Raw genomic sequence first — 15,775 nt, forward strand, 5'->3', positions numbered from 1 at the left:
CAAAAAACATATTACAGACTGTCGCCCTTGCAAAAATAGACAGCTTCACATCCTTCCATCTGTCCGCCTTTTCTTTCATTTCATCGGCTTGGCTCCTCCAATATTCATCGCTACTATTGTAGCTATTGAGAGGAACGCCCAGATACCTCGTCGGCGTTTTGACCCAGTTGAGGTTCGCGAAGTTGTCCGGTGCAGACTCCCATTTCCCGTGCCACAGGCCTAGGGATTTGCCCCAATTTATTCTACTACCCGTGACATCACAGAAATGTTTCACTGCCGATACTGTTTCCGTTACACTTGGTCTGTCTGTGCAACACACTGCAATGTCATCTGCATATGCGAGCAGCTTCACCTCTGTCGCTGCTAATCTGAAACCACGTATTTTGTCATTTCCGTTAATTACTACACACATTGCTTCTATGTATATGGCAAATAATAGCGGACTGAGGGGACAGCCTTGGCGTACTGAACGCATGATGTTAATGGGGGCCCCCAGAGACTTATTGACAATTAATCTTGTTGTGCAATTCTGGTACGCCAAGGCCACGCCCTCCCTGATGATGGAACCGACATTAACATGATCCAAGATGGCAAACAAAATAACATGAGCGACACAATCGAACGCTTTCTCCAAATCGAGCTGAAGAACTGCAACGCCACCATCGGTGACGTCACAGCACTCGAGCACGCTCCGCATCTGATGGATGTTCGAAAAAATGGACCGTCCCTTGATGCCGCAAGTTTGGTGGTCTCCGACAATGTCCTTGATGACGCCTTGAAGTCTCGCAGCTAAAATCTTCATAAAGATCTTGTAATCAATGTTTGTTAGTGATATCGGTCTATAGGATGACACGAATCTGAGTTTGTCTGTTTGATCACTCTTAGGGATTAGTATTGTGTGTGCTTTTCCAAAAGATGGGGGCAATAATTTTTTCTTGTACGCGTCATTGAGTACGTCTGCTAACAATGGGGCCAGTTCTCTTTTGAAAGCCTTATATAACCCCGCACAGAGTCCATCAGGCCCAGGCGACTTGCCCGAGTTCAAATCGCCGATTGCCTTTTCAACTTCGTTCTCGGTAATGTTGCCTTCCAATCGTTCTTTAGCGTCATCTCCCAGTCTCGGCATTCGCTGAAGAAAATCGGCTTTGAAACTCTCTACATTCGCTGCCTGAAATGCAAAGAGCGACTGGTAGTACTGACAGAAGGCGCGTCCTATGCTTTCGTTGTCGTCAACAACAACCCCGTTCATTATAATCTTATCCACATGGTTTCGCCGTCCGTGCGCCTTCTCGAGTCCAAGCGCCCTTTTTGTGGGCGTCTCCCCCGCCGCTAATACATCTGCTCGTGCACGCACGATGGCACCTTGATAACGTTCTTTATCGAACTGTTCAAGCTTTTCCTTGACGCTTCGCACATCGTCTTTGTACAGACCAGGCTCTCTGCACTCCATCGTTATCAGCTGCTGAAGTAGTGTTCGCAAAGCCTTTTCTTTATATTCCCTCTCAAATTTGAGGCAGCTTGACCTTTCTAAGGCTTTCATTTTAACTTTTTGTTTGAAACATTCCCACTTTTCAGCTATTGTTTCAGCTTCATCTTTGCGTATTTCATTAATGGCATTCCGTACTGCCTTTACAAAAGATTCATCATTTAATAACGAGGCATTCATTTTCCACATCTCCCAATTAAACGCATGTTTCCGTTTCCCTATACCGACATTACATATTACGAGACAATGATCTGAGAACGATACGGGTACTACAGAATACCCGTGGCATCTTGGAATTGTATGCAGCGAAATGTAGATTCGGTCCAACCGCGCATGGCTACTGCCCTGAAAACGTGTAAATGGCACGTCACGCCCCCCTTCCAGACAATCAAAAACGTCATCTAGTTCATTTTCACTCATTAGTTTTGACAAGACTTCACTGCTTCTGTCACGCACACCGGCATTATTGGCTCTGTCACTAGCGCTCATTACACAATTGAAATCTCCTAAGAGCATAACGCGCTTATCGCATCGAACATACTGCGAAAGGTTCGAAAAGAAACGGGCACGCTCTTCTACTGAATTTGGTGCATATACGCATATGACACGGAACTGAAAATCGCACAAAACAATATCGCAAAAAACAATCCTTCCAGATTGACAAGAAAAGGTACTTTGAATCTGCAGTCCAGGCAGTTTCTTCACAAAAAGAATGCACCCCCCAGCCGTGCCTAACGCATGGCTTACCACCGCAAAATACCTAGACGTGAAACGGCGCACCATGCTCCCGGTCTCCTCCTCCCCGTCAACCTTAGTTTCCTGGACGGCTAGTACGTCGACGTCGTGGTCAGTGACCAACCGTAGGACTTGACTTTGCCTACGACTAGCCGCCAACCCTCTCACGTTTAAAGTGGCAATATTAAGGGACGGTATCTGAGCCATGTTGAGCTAAAGATAAAAGTAGGCCCGGAGCATGGTGCTTACCGTTCACGACTAGCCCTCGGCTAGCCGCCTCCGGGACCTCCCGGTTTCCCGGCGTTGTTTGTGGGCGGCACTTTGTCCGCAGGCTTTCTCTCAGGTGGGACATTCGGCTTTGGTTTCAAGCTCGTGCGCCTCCCAAGAGGCGTCTTTGTAGGCGGCCCTTCGCTGGTGCTGGTCGCGCCGTCGTTGCGGTCCTTAGTCTGGTCATGGGGGCGCTTGACTGGCGCACCAAGAGTCGAAGTCCGGTCGCCGTCGAGGACGGCCTCCTGCTGCATTGCCGTCGCATCGTTGTCGGGCGGGTCCTCACTACTGCTCCGCGTAGGCTGGCCCTCAGCGGTCGCGCCCTGCACCGTCCCACTCGGCTTCACGGTAGTCTCAGCCACCCTGCTGTCTACGGCCAAACTCGTCGTTCCACTGGCTGTCGCTGTCGGGACCGCGTCTAGAGTTCCTTTAGCAGCGTCCTCCGCCTCGGCCACGTCCATGACGTGCTCTGCCGCAACGTCACAAGTTACTGGGCCTGTTACGGTGGCATAAGATCTTACGCAGTCAGCGTCGACGTGGCCGAAACGTCTGCATAGAGAACAGCGGGGGAATCTGCACTCACGGCGGACGTGTCCCGTGCCGTGGCAGCGCAGGCACTGCATCGGTCGACCGGGCACGACGACCAAGGCCAACTCTCCGCCGACGCGGATCTGATGGGGCAGGTCCTCCACTTTCATGCCGCTTTTCAATTTCAAAATGACGGTCCTGGTGGTTGAAGTCTTCGCTCCCATGCCTTCGACGCGCCACCGCTCCCGGCTCACCTCCTCCACCTTGCCGAAAGCCGCGAATGCCGTCCGGACGTCCTCGTCGGCAACACCGTACAGCAGCCAGTGAAGCCTTAGCTTCACCTGTTGATCCTGCGGGTCAACGATGACGCACCGTCGTCCCTTCACTTGGAGTTCCTTGAGGTCCAGAAGCCTTTTTGTGGCACTCGCATCACTGAAGGTCACTGCCCAGACGTGGTTGATCTGGTACGCCCCTATGCATACCACATCAGGCAGCAAGCCCGTCGGCAGAAGGGCGTCCCGGAAATCTTCCACCTTGTACGGTCTCGCACGTACATCACCGTGCATAAAGACGGTATTAATCACCAATTGACCTTTGGGCAGTTGCGGCAAAATAAAGGCATAATCCTTGTCGTCGTTTAGCCTGTTTCCGCGGCCTAAAGTGGCCGCTGAGGATGGTATGGCCGATGGCAGGGATGCTATGTTTACGACTGCACCTGTATCGTGCTATGTGCATTCGCAACGTATTGCTACAGCACGCACACGGCACTGTCTTTCCGTTGACAGTACAGGCACACGTCGTGTACGTGGATTGCTCCGTTTGTTGTGGTTAGTCGCTGCCGAGTCGAGCTCGCAATAAAACAAGAGGACGAGCGCAACGATTTGCGTCCGCTGCAGCCCACGTTTGGCGCTAGTAATGAGCCAAGTTATTGATTGTCACTGAGCTGGATACGGGTGTAATAGGTAAACGGTTAGCAGTTTGTGCAACTAAATTTTGCACCATTACTTATACCGGTTACCACCGTCACTGCGCGTACAATCCCCTAGCGGATTGCATATTGTTTTTGCACTTCGACGTTGGCTCTACCAGTAGGCTGCGCCAGTTGAACGTAACAGTAAATAAAACCACCCACACGTGAGTGTAAAAAAAAGAAAAAAAAAATAGGTCACAGAAGCACGCAATAAAAAAAAAGCAAAAAGAAGGGTGCCATCAGCACTCGGTGTTCCCAGGTGGTCTCCCTCCCAAGTACTGACCGAGCCCAACGCTGCTTAGCTTCGGGGATCGGACGAGAACCGGCGTATTCAGCATGGTATGGCCGATGGCAGGGATGCTATGTTTACGACTGCACCTGTATCGTGCTATGTGCATTCGCAACGTATTGCTACAGCACGCACGCGGCACTGTCTTTCCGTTGACAGTACAGGCACACGTCGTGTACGTGGATTGCTCCGTTTGTTGTGGTTAGTCGCTGCCGAGTCGAGCTCGCAATAAAACAAGAGGACGAGCGCAACGATTTGCGTCCGCTGCAGCCCACGTTTGGCGCTAGTAATGAGCCAAGTTATTGATTGTCACTGAGCTGGATACGGGTGTAATAGGTGAACGGTTAGCAGTTTGTGCGACTAAATTTTGCACCATTACTTATCCCGGTTACCACCGTCACTGCGCGTACAATCGCCTAGCGGCTTGCATATTGTTTTTGCACTTCGACGTTGGCTCTACCAGTAGGCTGCGCCAGTTGAACGTAACAGTAAATAAAACCACCCACACGTGAGTGTAAAAAAAAGAAAAAAAAAAATAAGTCACAGAAGCACGCAATAAAAAAAAAAGCAAAAAGAAGGGTGCCATCAGCACTCGGTGTTCCCAGGTGGTCTCCCTCCCAAGTACTGACCGAGCCCAATGCTGCTTAGCTTCGGGGATCGGACGAGAACCGGCGTATTCAGCATGGTATGGCCGATGGCAGGGATGCTATGTTTACGACTGCACCTGTATCGTGCTATGTGCATTCGCAACGTATTGCTACAGCACGCACGCGGCACTGTCTTTCCGTTGACAGTACAGGCACACGTCGTGTACGTGGATTGCTCCGTTTGTTGTGGTTAGTCGCTGCCGAGTCGAGCTCGCAATAAAACAAGAGGACGAGCGCAACGATTTGCGTCCGCTGCAGCCCACGTTTGGCGCTAGTAATGAGCCAAGTTATTGATTGTCACTGAGCTGGATACGGGTGTAATAGGTAAACGGTTAGCAGTTTGTGCGACTAAATTTTGCACCATTACTTATACCGGTTACCACCGTCACTGCGCGTACAATCGCCTAGCGGCTTGCATATTGTTTTTGCACTTCGACGTTGGCTCTACCAGTAGGCTGCGCCAGTTGAACGTAACAGTAAATAAAACCACCCACACGTGAGTGTAAAAAAAAGAAGAAAAAAATAAGTCACAGAAGCACGCAATAAAAAAAAAGCAAAAAGAAGGGTGCCATCAGCACTCGGTGTTCCCAGGTGGTCTCCCTCCCAAGTACTGACCGAGCCCAATGCTGCTTAGCTTCGGGGATCGGACGAGAACCGGCGTATTCAGCATGGTATGGCCGATGGCAGGGATGCTATGTTTACGACTGCACCTGTATCGTGCTATGTGCATTCGCAACGTATTGCTACAGCACGCACGCGGCACTGTCTTTCCGTTGACAGTACAGGCACACGTCGTGTACGTGGATTGCTCCGTTTGTTGTGGTTAGTCGCTGCCGAGTCGAGCTCGCAATAAAACAAGAGGACGAGCGCAACGATTTGCGTCCGCTGCAGCCCACGTTTGGCGCTAGTAATGAGCCAAGTTATTGATTGTCACCGAGCTGGATACGGGTGTAATAGGTGAACGGTTAGCAGTTTGTGCGACTAAATTTTGCACCATTACTTATCCCGGTTACCACCGTCACTGCGCGTACAATCGCCTAGCGGCTTGCATATTGTTTTTGCACTTCGACGTTGGCTCTACCAGTAGGCTGCGCCAGTTGAACGTAACAGTAAATAAAACCACCCACACGTGAGTGTAAAAAAAAGAAAAAAAAAAATAAGTCACAGAAGCACGCAATAAAAAAAAAAAGCAAAAAGAAGGGTGCCATCAGCACTCGGTGTTCCCAGGTGGTCTCCCTCCCAAGTACTGACCGAGCCCAATGCTGCTTAGCTTCGGGGATCGGACGAGAACCGGCGTATTCAGCATGGTATGGCCGATGGCAGGGATGCTATGTTTACGACTGCACCTGTATCGTGCTATGTGCATTCGCAACGTATTGCTACAGCACGCACGCGGCACTGTCTTTCCGTTGACAGTACAGGCACACGTCGTGTACGTGGATTGCTCCGTTTGTTGTGGTTAGTCGCTGCCGAGTCGAGCTCGCAATAAAACAAGAGGACGAGCGCAACGATTTGCGTCCGCTGCAGCCCACGTTTGGCGCTAGTAATGAGCCAAGTTATTGATTGTCACTGAGCTGGATACGGGTGTAATAGGTAAACGGTTAGCAGTTTGTGCGACTAAATTTTGCACCATTACTTATACCGGTTACCACCGTCACTGCGCGTACAATCGCCTAGCGGCTTGCATATTGTTTTTGCACTTCGACGTTGGCTCTACCAGTAGGCTGCGCCAGTTGAACGTAACAGTAAATAAAACCACCCACACGTGAGTGTAAAAAAAAGAAAAAAAAATAAGTCACAGAAGCACGCAATAAAAAAAAAGCAAAAAGAAGGGTGCCATCAGCACTCGGTGTTCCCAGGTGGTCTCCCTCCCAAGTACTGACCGAGCCCAATGCTGCTTAGCTTCGGGGATCGGACGAGAACCGGCGTATTCAGCATGGTATGGCCGATTTTTTTTTTTTATTTATTACCGGTTTTTTCGCAGAACGTGCAGTTTCCACACATTACAGTATCACAATTGCAATAAAAACAAAAAGGAAAGAAAAGAGTCACACCGTGCAACAAAGCCGTCTGTCCCTATTGGACAGGCGTTGTCAACTTAAAATTCCTTCATGGCTGTCAGAGGTTCTAGCCTCCACAGCCATTCCGGAACACATTGTTGCATTTTCTGTATTTCTATGAATCGCGACATACTTTCTCTGAAATAATCGCGAGCGGGCCTAGCGTCAGGATCACAATAGTACCCTGCCATACGAGCCCGCCATATACAGTGGAGAGCGTTTAACATAATGAAATCATATGGAACCCCGTCATCATCCTTAATTGTCAGATACCTTATCCCTTGGGGGTCCACCGGTAACTCTTTTTTCAGGGTTCGCTTTAAGACGTCCCAGAAAAAGAAGCCCTCCCAACATTCCAAAAAAACGTGATCTATGGTTTCCTGCTTTTTGCAGATCAAGCAATGCGTTCCCCATGGTACGATACAACCTCGCTCTTCCATGAAAGTCTTCACTGAGAGCGTACCGGTGTGAAGCTTAAAAAAAAACGTTTTTACCCCTGGTGGCACCTCCATGTGTTTTACGCGTTTAAGTACATCAAGTCCTGGCCCTCCACTGTAAATGGCTCTGTATAACGGCACTGGGAAAACAATGTCGCACACATCTTTATACAATCTTTTCCTTTTAACATCGCAAAGGTAATCCATTGAAAATCGAACAGAAAGAAATCTTACGCTGTCGGCCACTTCCTTAAAGAAGCCACGAAGTGATCCGGTAACGCATGCCGTACTAACGACATGTGCCGGCAAAGCACCGCTCAACCTGAGCTGGCATACTGTGCGCAGAAAAGGATGGCGCACATCGCGAAAAAACAAGAATCGGTTGACTAGTTGTCTAACAAAAAGATGAACCAAACCCACACCCCCGTCTTTCACTCTCCTAAACAAATTTGTTCGGCTGCACCTTTCCCATGTTGACCCCCAGATGAAAACAGCGAACACTCTGTGCAGCCTTTGCACATTTGTTCTCGAGCAATACAACGCTTGCATGACATAATATAACTTCGTGACAAAAAACATATTACAGACTGTCGCCCTTGCAAAAATAGACAGCTTCACATCCTTCCATCTGTCCGCCTTTTCTTTCATTTCATCGGCTTGGCTCCTCCAATATTCATCGCTACTATTGTAGCTATTGAGAGGAACGCCCAGATACCTCGTCGGCGTTTTGACCCAGTTGAGGTTCGCGAAGTTGTCCGGTGCAGACTCCCATTTCCCGTGCCACAGGCCTAGGGATTTGCCCCAATTTATTCTACTACCCGTGACATCACAGAAATGTTTCACTGCCGATACTGTTTCCGTTACACTTGGTCTGTCTGTGCAACACACTGCAATGTCATCTGCATATGCGAGCAGCTTCACCTCTGTCGCTGCTAATCTGAAACCACGTATTTTGTCATTTCCGTTAATTACTACACACATTGCTTCTATGTATATGGCAAATAATAGCGGACTGAGGGGACAGCCTTGGCGTACTGAACGCATGATGTTAATGGGGGCCCCCAGAGACTTATTGACAATTAATCTTGTTGTGCAATTCTGGTACGCCAAGGCCACGCCCTCCCTGATGATGGAACCGACATTAACATGATCCAAGATGGCAAACAAAATAACATGAGCGACACAATCGAACGCTTTCTCCAAATCGAGCTGAAGAACTGCAACGCCACCATCGGTGACGTCACAGCACTCGAGCACGCTCCGCATCTGATGGATGTTCGAAAAAATGGACCGTCCCTTGATGCCGCAAGTTTGGTGGTCTCCGACAATGTCCTTGATGACGCCTTGAAGTCTCGCAGCTAAAATCTTCATAAAGATCTTGTAATCAATGTTTGTTAGTGATATCGGTCTATAGGATGACACGAATCTGAGTTTGTCTGTTTGATCACTCTTAGGGATTAGTATTGTGTGTGCTTTTCCAAAAGATGGGGGCAATAATTTTTTCTTGTACGCGTCATTGAGTACGTCTGCTAACAATGGGGCCAGTTCTCTTTTGAAAGCCTTATATAACCCCGCACAGAGTCCATCAGGCCCAGGCGACTTGCCCGAGTTCAAATCGCCGATTGCCTTTTCAACTTCGTTCTCGGTAATGTTGCCTTCCAATCGTTCTTTAGCGTCATCTCCCAGTCTCGGCATTCGCTGAAGAAAATCGGCTTTGAAACTCTCTACATTCGCTGCCTGAAATGCAAAGAGCGACTGGTAGTACTGACAGAAGGCGCGTCCTATGCTTTCGTTGTCGTCAACAACAACCCCGTTCATTATAATCTTATCCACATGGTTTCGCCGTCCGTGCGCCTTCTCGAGTCCAAGCGCCCTTTTTGTGGGCGTCTCCCCCGCCGCTAATACATCTGCTCGTGCACGCACGATGGCACCTTGATAACGTTCTTTATCGAACTGTTCAAGCTTTTCCTTGACGCTTCGCACATCGTCTTTGTACAGACCAGGCTCTCTGCACTCCATCGTTATCAGCTGCTGAAGTAGTGTTCGCAAAGCCTTTTCTTTATATTCCCTCTCAAATTTGAGGCAGCTTGACCTTTCTAAGGCTTTCATTTTAACTTTTTGTTTGAAACATTCCCACTTTTCAGCTATTGTTTCAGCTTCATCTTTGCGTATTTCATTAATGGCATTCCGTACTGCCTTTACAAAAGATTCATCATTTAATAACGAGGCATTCATTTTCCACATCTCCCAATTAAACGCATGTTTCCGTTTCCCTATACCGACATTACATATTACGAGACAATGATCTGAGAACGATACGGGTACTACAGAATACCCGTGGCATCTTGGAATTGTATGCAGCGAAATGTAGATTCGGTCCAACCGCGCATGGCTACTGCCCTGAAAACGTGTAAATGGCACGTCACGCCCCCCTTCCAGACAATCAAAAACGTCATCTAGTTCATTTTCACTCATTAGTTTTGACAAGACTTCACTGCTTCTGTCACGCACACCGGCATTATTGGCTCTGTCACTAGCGCTCATTACACAATTGAAATCTCCTAAGAGCATAACGCGCTTATCGCATCGAACATACTGCGAAAGGTTCGAAAAGAAACGGGCACGCTCTTCTACTGAATTTGGTGCATATACGCATATGACACGGAACTGAAAATCGCACAAAACAATATCGCAAAAAACAATCCTTCCAGATTGACAAGAAAAGGTACTTTGAATCTGCAGTCCAGGCAGTTTCTTCACAAAAAGAATGCACCCCCCAGCCGTGCCTAACGCATGGCTTACCACCGCAAAATACCTAGACGTGAAACGGCGCACCATGCTCCCGGTCTCCTCCTCCCCGTCAACCTTAGTTTCCTGGACGGCTAGTACGTCGACGTCGTGGTCAGTGACCAACCGTAGGACTTGACTTTGCCTACGACTAGCCGCCAACCCTCTCACGTTTAAAGTGGCAATATTAAGGGACGGTATCTGAGCCATGTTGAGCTAAAGATAAAAGTAGGCCCGGAGCATGGTGCTTACCGTTCACGACTAGCCCTCGGCTAGCCGCCTCCGGGACCTCCCGGTTTCCCGGCGTTGTTTGTGGGCGGCACTTTGTCCGCAGGCTTTCTCTCAGGTGGGACATTCGGCTTTGGTTTCAAGCTCGTGCGCCTCCCAAGAGGCGTCTTTGTAGGCGGCCCTTCGCTGGTGCTGGTCGCGCCGTCGTTGCGGTCCTTAGTCTGGTCATGGGGGCGCTTGACTGGCGCACCAAGAGTCGAAGTCCGGTCGCCGTCGAGGACGGCCTCCTGCTGCATTGCCGTCGCATCGTTGTCGGGCGGGTCCTCACTACTGCTCCGCGTAGGCTGGCCCTCAGCGGTCGCGCCCTGCACCGTCCCACTCGGCTTCACGGTAGTCTCAGCCACCCTGCTGTCTACGGCCAAACTCGTCGTTCCACTGGCTGTCGCTGTCGGGACCGCGTCTAGAGTTCCTTTAGCAGCGTCCTCCGCCTCGGCCACGTCCATGACGTGCTCTGCCGCAACGTCACAAGTTACTGGGCCTGTTACGGTGGCATAAGATCTTACGCAGTCAGCGTCGACGTGGCCGAAACGTCTGCATAGAGAACAGCGGGGGAATCTGCACTCACGGCGGACGTGTCCCGTGCCGTGGCAGCGCAGGCACTGCATCGGTCGACCGGGCACGACGACCAAGGCCAACTCTCCGCCGACGCGGATCTGATGGGGCAGGTCCTCCACTTTCATGCCGCTTTTCAATTTCAAAATGACGGTCCTGGTGGTTGAAGTCTTCGCTCCCATGCCTTCGACGCGCCACCGCTCCCGGCTCACCTCCTCCACCTTGCCGAAAGCCGCGAATGCCGTCCGGACGTCCTCGTCGGCAACACCGTACAGCAGCCAGTGAAGCCTTAGCTTCACCTGTTGATCCTGCGGGTCAACGATGACGCACCGTCGTCCCTTCACTTGGAGTTCCTTGAGGTCCAGAAGCCTTTTTGTGGCACTCGCATCACTGAAGGTCACTGCCCAGACGTGGTTGATCTGGTACGCCCCTATGCATACCACATCAGGCAGCAAGCCCGTCGGCAGAAGGGCGTCCCGGAAATCTTCCACCTTGTACGGTCTCGCACGTACATCACCGTGCATAAAGACGGTATTAATCACCAATTGACCTTTGGGCAGTTGCGGCAAAATAAAGGCATAATCCTTGTCGTCGTTTAGCCTGTTTCCGCGGCCTAAAGTGGCCGCTGAGGATGGTATGGCCGATGGCAGGGATGCTATGTTTACGACTGCACCTGTATCGTGCTATGTGCATTCGCAACGTATTGCTACAGCACGCACACGGCACTGTCTTTCCGTTGACAGTACAGGCACACGTCGTGTACGTGGATTGCTCCGTTTGTTGTGGTTAGTCGCTGCCGAGTCGAGCTCGCAATAAAACAAGAGGACGAGCGCAACGATTTGCGTCCGCTGCAGCCCACGTTTGGCGCTAGTAATGAGCCAAGTTATTGATTGTCACTGAGCTGGATACGGGTGTAATAGGTAAACGGTTAGCAGTTTGTGCAACTAAATTTTGCACCATTACTTATACCGGTTACCACCGTCACTGCGCGTACAATCCCCTAGCGGATTGCATATTGTTTTTGCACTTCGACGTTGGCTCTACCAGTAGGCTGCGCCAGTTGAACGTAACAGTAAATAAAACCACCCACACGTGAGTGTAAAAAAAAGAAAAAAAAAATAGGTCACAGAAGCACGCAATAAAAAAAAAGCAAAAAGAAGGGTGCCATCAGCACTCGGTGTTCCCAGGTGGTCTCCCTCCCAAGTACTGACCGAGCCCAACGCTGCTTAGCTTCGGGGATCGGACGAGAACCGGCGTATTCAGCATGGTATGGCCGATGGCAGGGATGCTATGTTTACGACTGCACCTGTATCGTGCTATGTGCATTCGCAACGTATTGCTACAGCACGCACGCGGCACTGTCTTTCCGTTGACAGTACAGGCACACGTCGTGTACGTGGATTGCTCCGTTTGTTGTGGTTAGTCGCTGCCGAGTCGAGCTCGCAATAAAACAAGAGGACGAGCGCAACGATTTGCGTCCGCTGCAGCCCACGTTTGGCGCTAGTAATGAGCCAAGTTATTGATTGTCACTGAGCTGGATACGGGTGTAATAGGTGAACGGTTAGCAGTTTGTGCGACTAAATTTTGCACCATTACTTATCCCGGTTACCACCGTCACTGCGCGTACAATCGCCTAGCGGCTTGCATATTGTTTTTGCACTTCGACGTTGGCTCTACCAGTAGGCTGCGCCAGTTGAACGTAACAGTAAATAAAACCACCCACACGTGAGTGTAAAAAAAAGAAAAAAAAAAAATAAGTCACAGAAGCACGCAATAAAAAAAAAAGCAAAAAGAAGGGTGCCATCAGCACTCGGTGTTCCCAGGTGGTCTCCCTCCCAAGTACTGACCGAGCCCAATGCTGCTTAGCTTCGGGGATCGGACGAGAACCGGCGTATTCAGCATGGTATGGCCGATGGCAGGGATGCTATGTTTACGACTGCACCTGTATCGTGCTATGTGCATTCGCAACGTATTGCTACAGCACGCACGCGGCACTGTCTTTCCGTTGACAGTACAGGCACACGTCGTGTACGTGGATTGCTCCGTTTGTTGTGGTTAGTCGCTGCCGAGTCGAGCTCGCAATAAAACAAGAGGACGAGCGCAACGATTTGCGTCCGCTGCAGCCCACGTTTGGCGCTAGTAATGAGCCAAGTTATTGATTGTCACTGAGCTGGATACGGGTGTAATAGGTAAACGGTTAGCAGTTTGTGCGACTAAATTTTGCACCATTACTTATACCGGTTACCACCGTCACTGCGCGTACAATCGCCTAGCGGCTTGCATATTGTTTTTGCACTTCGACGTTGGCTCTACCAGTAGGCTGCGCCAGTTGAACGTAACAGTAAATAAAACCACCCACACGTGAGTGTAAAAAAAAGAAGAAAAAAATAAGTCACAGAAGCACGCAATAAAAAAAAAGCAAAAAGAAGGGTGCCATCAGCACTCGGTGTTCCCAGGTGGTCTCCCTCCCAAGTACTGACCGAGCCCAATGCTGCTTAGCTTCGGGGATCGGACGAGAACCGGCGTATTCAGCATGGTATGGCCGATGGCAGGGATGCTATGTTTACGACTGCACCTGTATCGTGCTATGTGCATTCGCAACGTATTGCTACAGCACGCACGCGGCACTGTCTTTCCGTTGACAGTACAGGCACACGTCGTGTACGTGGATTGCTCCGTTTGTTGTGGTTAGTCGCTGCCGAGTCGAGCTCGCAATAAAACAAGAGGACGAGCGCAACGATTTGCGTCCGCTGCAGCCCACGTTTGGCGCTAGTAATGAGCCAAGTTATTGATTGTCACCGAGCTGGATACGGGTGTAATAGGTGAACGGTTAGCAGTTTGTGCGACTAAATTTTGCACCATTACTTAACCCGGTTACCACCGTCACTGCGCGTACAATCGCCTAGCGGCTTGCATATTGTTTTTGCACTTCGACGTTGGCTCTACCAGTAGGCTGCGCCAGTTGAACGTAACAGTAAATAAAACCACCCACACGTGAGTGTAAAAAAAAGAAAAAAAAAAATAAGTCACAGAAGCACGCAATAAAAAAAAAAAGCAAAAAGAAGGGTGCCATCAGCACTCGGTGTTCCCAGGTGGTCTCCCTCCCAAGTACTGACCGAGCCCAATGCTGCTTAGCTTCGGGGATCGGACGAGAACCGGCGTATTCAGCATGGTATGGCCGATGGCAGGGATGCTATGTTTACGACTGCACCTGTATCGTGCTATGTGCATTCGCAACGTATTGCTACAGCACGCACGCGGCACTGTCTTTCCGTTGACAGTACAGGCACACGTCGTGTACGTGGATTGCTCCGTTTGTTGTGGTTAGTCGCTGCCGAGTCGAGCTCGCAATAAAACAAGAGGACGAGCGCAACGATTTGCGTCCGCTGCAGCCCACGTTTGGCGCTAGTAATGAGCCAAGTTATTGATTGTCACTGAGCTGGATACGGGTGTAATAGGTAAACGGTTAGCAGTTTGTGCGACTAAATTTTGCACCATTACTTATACCGGTTACCACCGTCACTGCGCGTACAATCGCCTAGCGGCTTGCATATTGTTTTTGCACTTCGACGTTGGCTCTACCAGTAGGCTGCGCCAGTTGAACGTAACAGTAAATAAAACCACCCACACGTGAGTGTAAAAAAAAGAAGAAAAAAATAAGTCACAGAAGCACGCAATAAAAAAAAAGCAAAAAGAAGGGTGCCATCAGCACTCGGTGTTCCCAGGTGGTCTCCCTCCCAAGTACTGACCGAGCCCAATGCTGCTTAGCTTCGGGGATCGGACGAGAACCGGCGTATTCAGCATGGTATGGCCGATGGCAGGGATGCTATGTTTACGACTGCACCTGTATCGTGCTATGTGCATTCGCAACGTATTGCTACAGCACGCACGCGGCACTGTCTTTCCGTTGACAGTACAGGCACACGTCGTGTACGTGGATTGCTCCGTTTGTTGTGGTTAGTCGCTGCCGAGTCGAGCTCGCAATAAAACAAGAGGACGAGCGCAACGATTTGCGTCCGCTGCAGCCCACGTTTGGCGCTAGTAATGAGCCAAGTTATTGATTGTCACTGAGCTGGATACGGGTGTAATAGGTAAACGGTTAGCAGTTTGTGCGACTAAATTTTGCACCATTACTTATACCGGTTACCACCGTCACTGCGCGTACAATCGCCTAGCGGCTTGCATATTGTTTTTGCACTTCGACGTTGGCTCTACCAGTAGGCTGCGCCAGTTGAACGTAACAGTAAATAAAAGCACCCACACGTGAGTGTAAAAAAAAGAAAAAAAAATAAGTCACAGAAGCACGCAATAAAAAAAAAGCAAAAAGAAGGGTGCCATCAGCACTCGGTGTTCCCAGGTGGTCTCCCTCCCAAGTACTGACCGAGCCCAATGCTGCTTAGCTTCGGGGATCGGACGAGAACCGGCGTATTCAGCATGGTATGGCCGATGGCAGGCTGCCGAGTCGAGCTCGCAATAAAACAAGAGGACGAGCGCAACGATTTGCGTCCGCTGCAGCCCACGTTTGGCGCTAGTAATGAGCCAAGTTATTGATTGTCACTGAGCTGGATACGGGTGTAATAGGTAAACGGTTAGCAGTTTGTGCGACTAAATTTTGCACCATTACTTATGCCGGTTACCACCGTCACTGCGCGTACAATCGCCTAGCGGCTTGCATATTGTTTTTGCACTTCGACGTTGGCTCTCCCAGTAGGCTGCGCCAGTTGAACGT

The 15,775-nt window shown here is 49.9% G+C and overlaps 10 non-coding genes and 1 pseudogene across 10 annotated transcripts; all 11 read right to left on the reverse strand.

Moving 5' to 3' along the window:
• Positions 1-4,220: 4,220 nt before the first annotated feature.
• On the reverse strand, positions 4,221-4,339 carry LOC126532353 (5S ribosomal RNA). The gene has a single exon (XR_007599759.1). It is a non-coding gene; the product is annotated as a 5S ribosomal RNA (ribosomal RNA).
• A 516-nt stretch (positions 4,340-4,855) lies between these two features.
• Positions 4,856-4,974, reverse strand: LOC126532328 (5S ribosomal RNA). Its single transcript, XR_007599752.1, has one exon. It is a non-coding gene; the product is annotated as a 5S ribosomal RNA (ribosomal RNA).
• A 514-nt stretch (positions 4,975-5,488) lies between these two features.
• Positions 5,489-5,607, reverse strand: LOC126532325 (5S ribosomal RNA). Its single transcript, XR_007599751.1, has one exon. It is a non-coding gene; the product is annotated as a 5S ribosomal RNA (ribosomal RNA).
• A 517-nt stretch (positions 5,608-6,124) lies between these two features.
• Positions 6,125-6,243, reverse strand: LOC126532324 (5S ribosomal RNA). The gene has a single exon (XR_007599749.1). It is a non-coding gene; the product is annotated as a 5S ribosomal RNA (ribosomal RNA).
• Positions 6,244-6,756: 513 nt separating this feature from the next.
• On the reverse strand, positions 6,757-6,875 carry LOC126532432 (5S ribosomal RNA; annotated as a pseudogene).
• A 5,333-nt stretch (positions 6,876-12,208) lies between these two features.
• On the reverse strand, positions 12,209-12,327 carry LOC126532350 (5S ribosomal RNA). Its single transcript, XR_007599758.1, has one exon. It is a non-coding gene; the product is annotated as a 5S ribosomal RNA (ribosomal RNA).
• A 517-nt stretch (positions 12,328-12,844) lies between these two features.
• LOC126532318 (5S ribosomal RNA) lies at positions 12,845-12,963 on the reverse strand. The gene has a single exon (XR_007599748.1). It is a non-coding gene; the product is annotated as a 5S ribosomal RNA (ribosomal RNA).
• Positions 12,964-13,477: 514 nt separating this feature from the next.
• On the reverse strand, positions 13,478-13,596 carry LOC126532315 (5S ribosomal RNA). The gene has a single exon (XR_007599747.1). It is a non-coding gene; the product is annotated as a 5S ribosomal RNA (ribosomal RNA).
• Positions 13,597-14,113: 517 nt separating this feature from the next.
• LOC126532309 (5S ribosomal RNA) lies at positions 14,114-14,232 on the reverse strand. The gene has a single exon (XR_007599746.1). It is a non-coding gene; the product is annotated as a 5S ribosomal RNA (ribosomal RNA).
• Positions 14,233-14,746: 514 nt separating this feature from the next.
• LOC126532301 (5S ribosomal RNA) lies at positions 14,747-14,865 on the reverse strand. The gene has a single exon (XR_007599745.1). It is a non-coding gene; the product is annotated as a 5S ribosomal RNA (ribosomal RNA).
• A 513-nt stretch (positions 14,866-15,378) lies between these two features.
• Positions 15,379-15,497, reverse strand: LOC126532294 (5S ribosomal RNA). Its single transcript, XR_007599741.1, has one exon. It is a non-coding gene; the product is annotated as a 5S ribosomal RNA (ribosomal RNA).
• Between the last annotated feature and the right edge of the window lie 278 nt (positions 15,498-15,775).

This window comes from Dermacentor andersoni, chromosome 4 (assembly GCF_023375885.2).
Source record: "Dermacentor andersoni chromosome 4, qqDerAnde1_hic_scaffold, whole genome shotgun sequence".
NCBI classification, from domain to species: Eukaryota; Metazoa; Arthropoda; class Arachnida; order Ixodida; family Ixodidae; genus Dermacentor; species Dermacentor andersoni.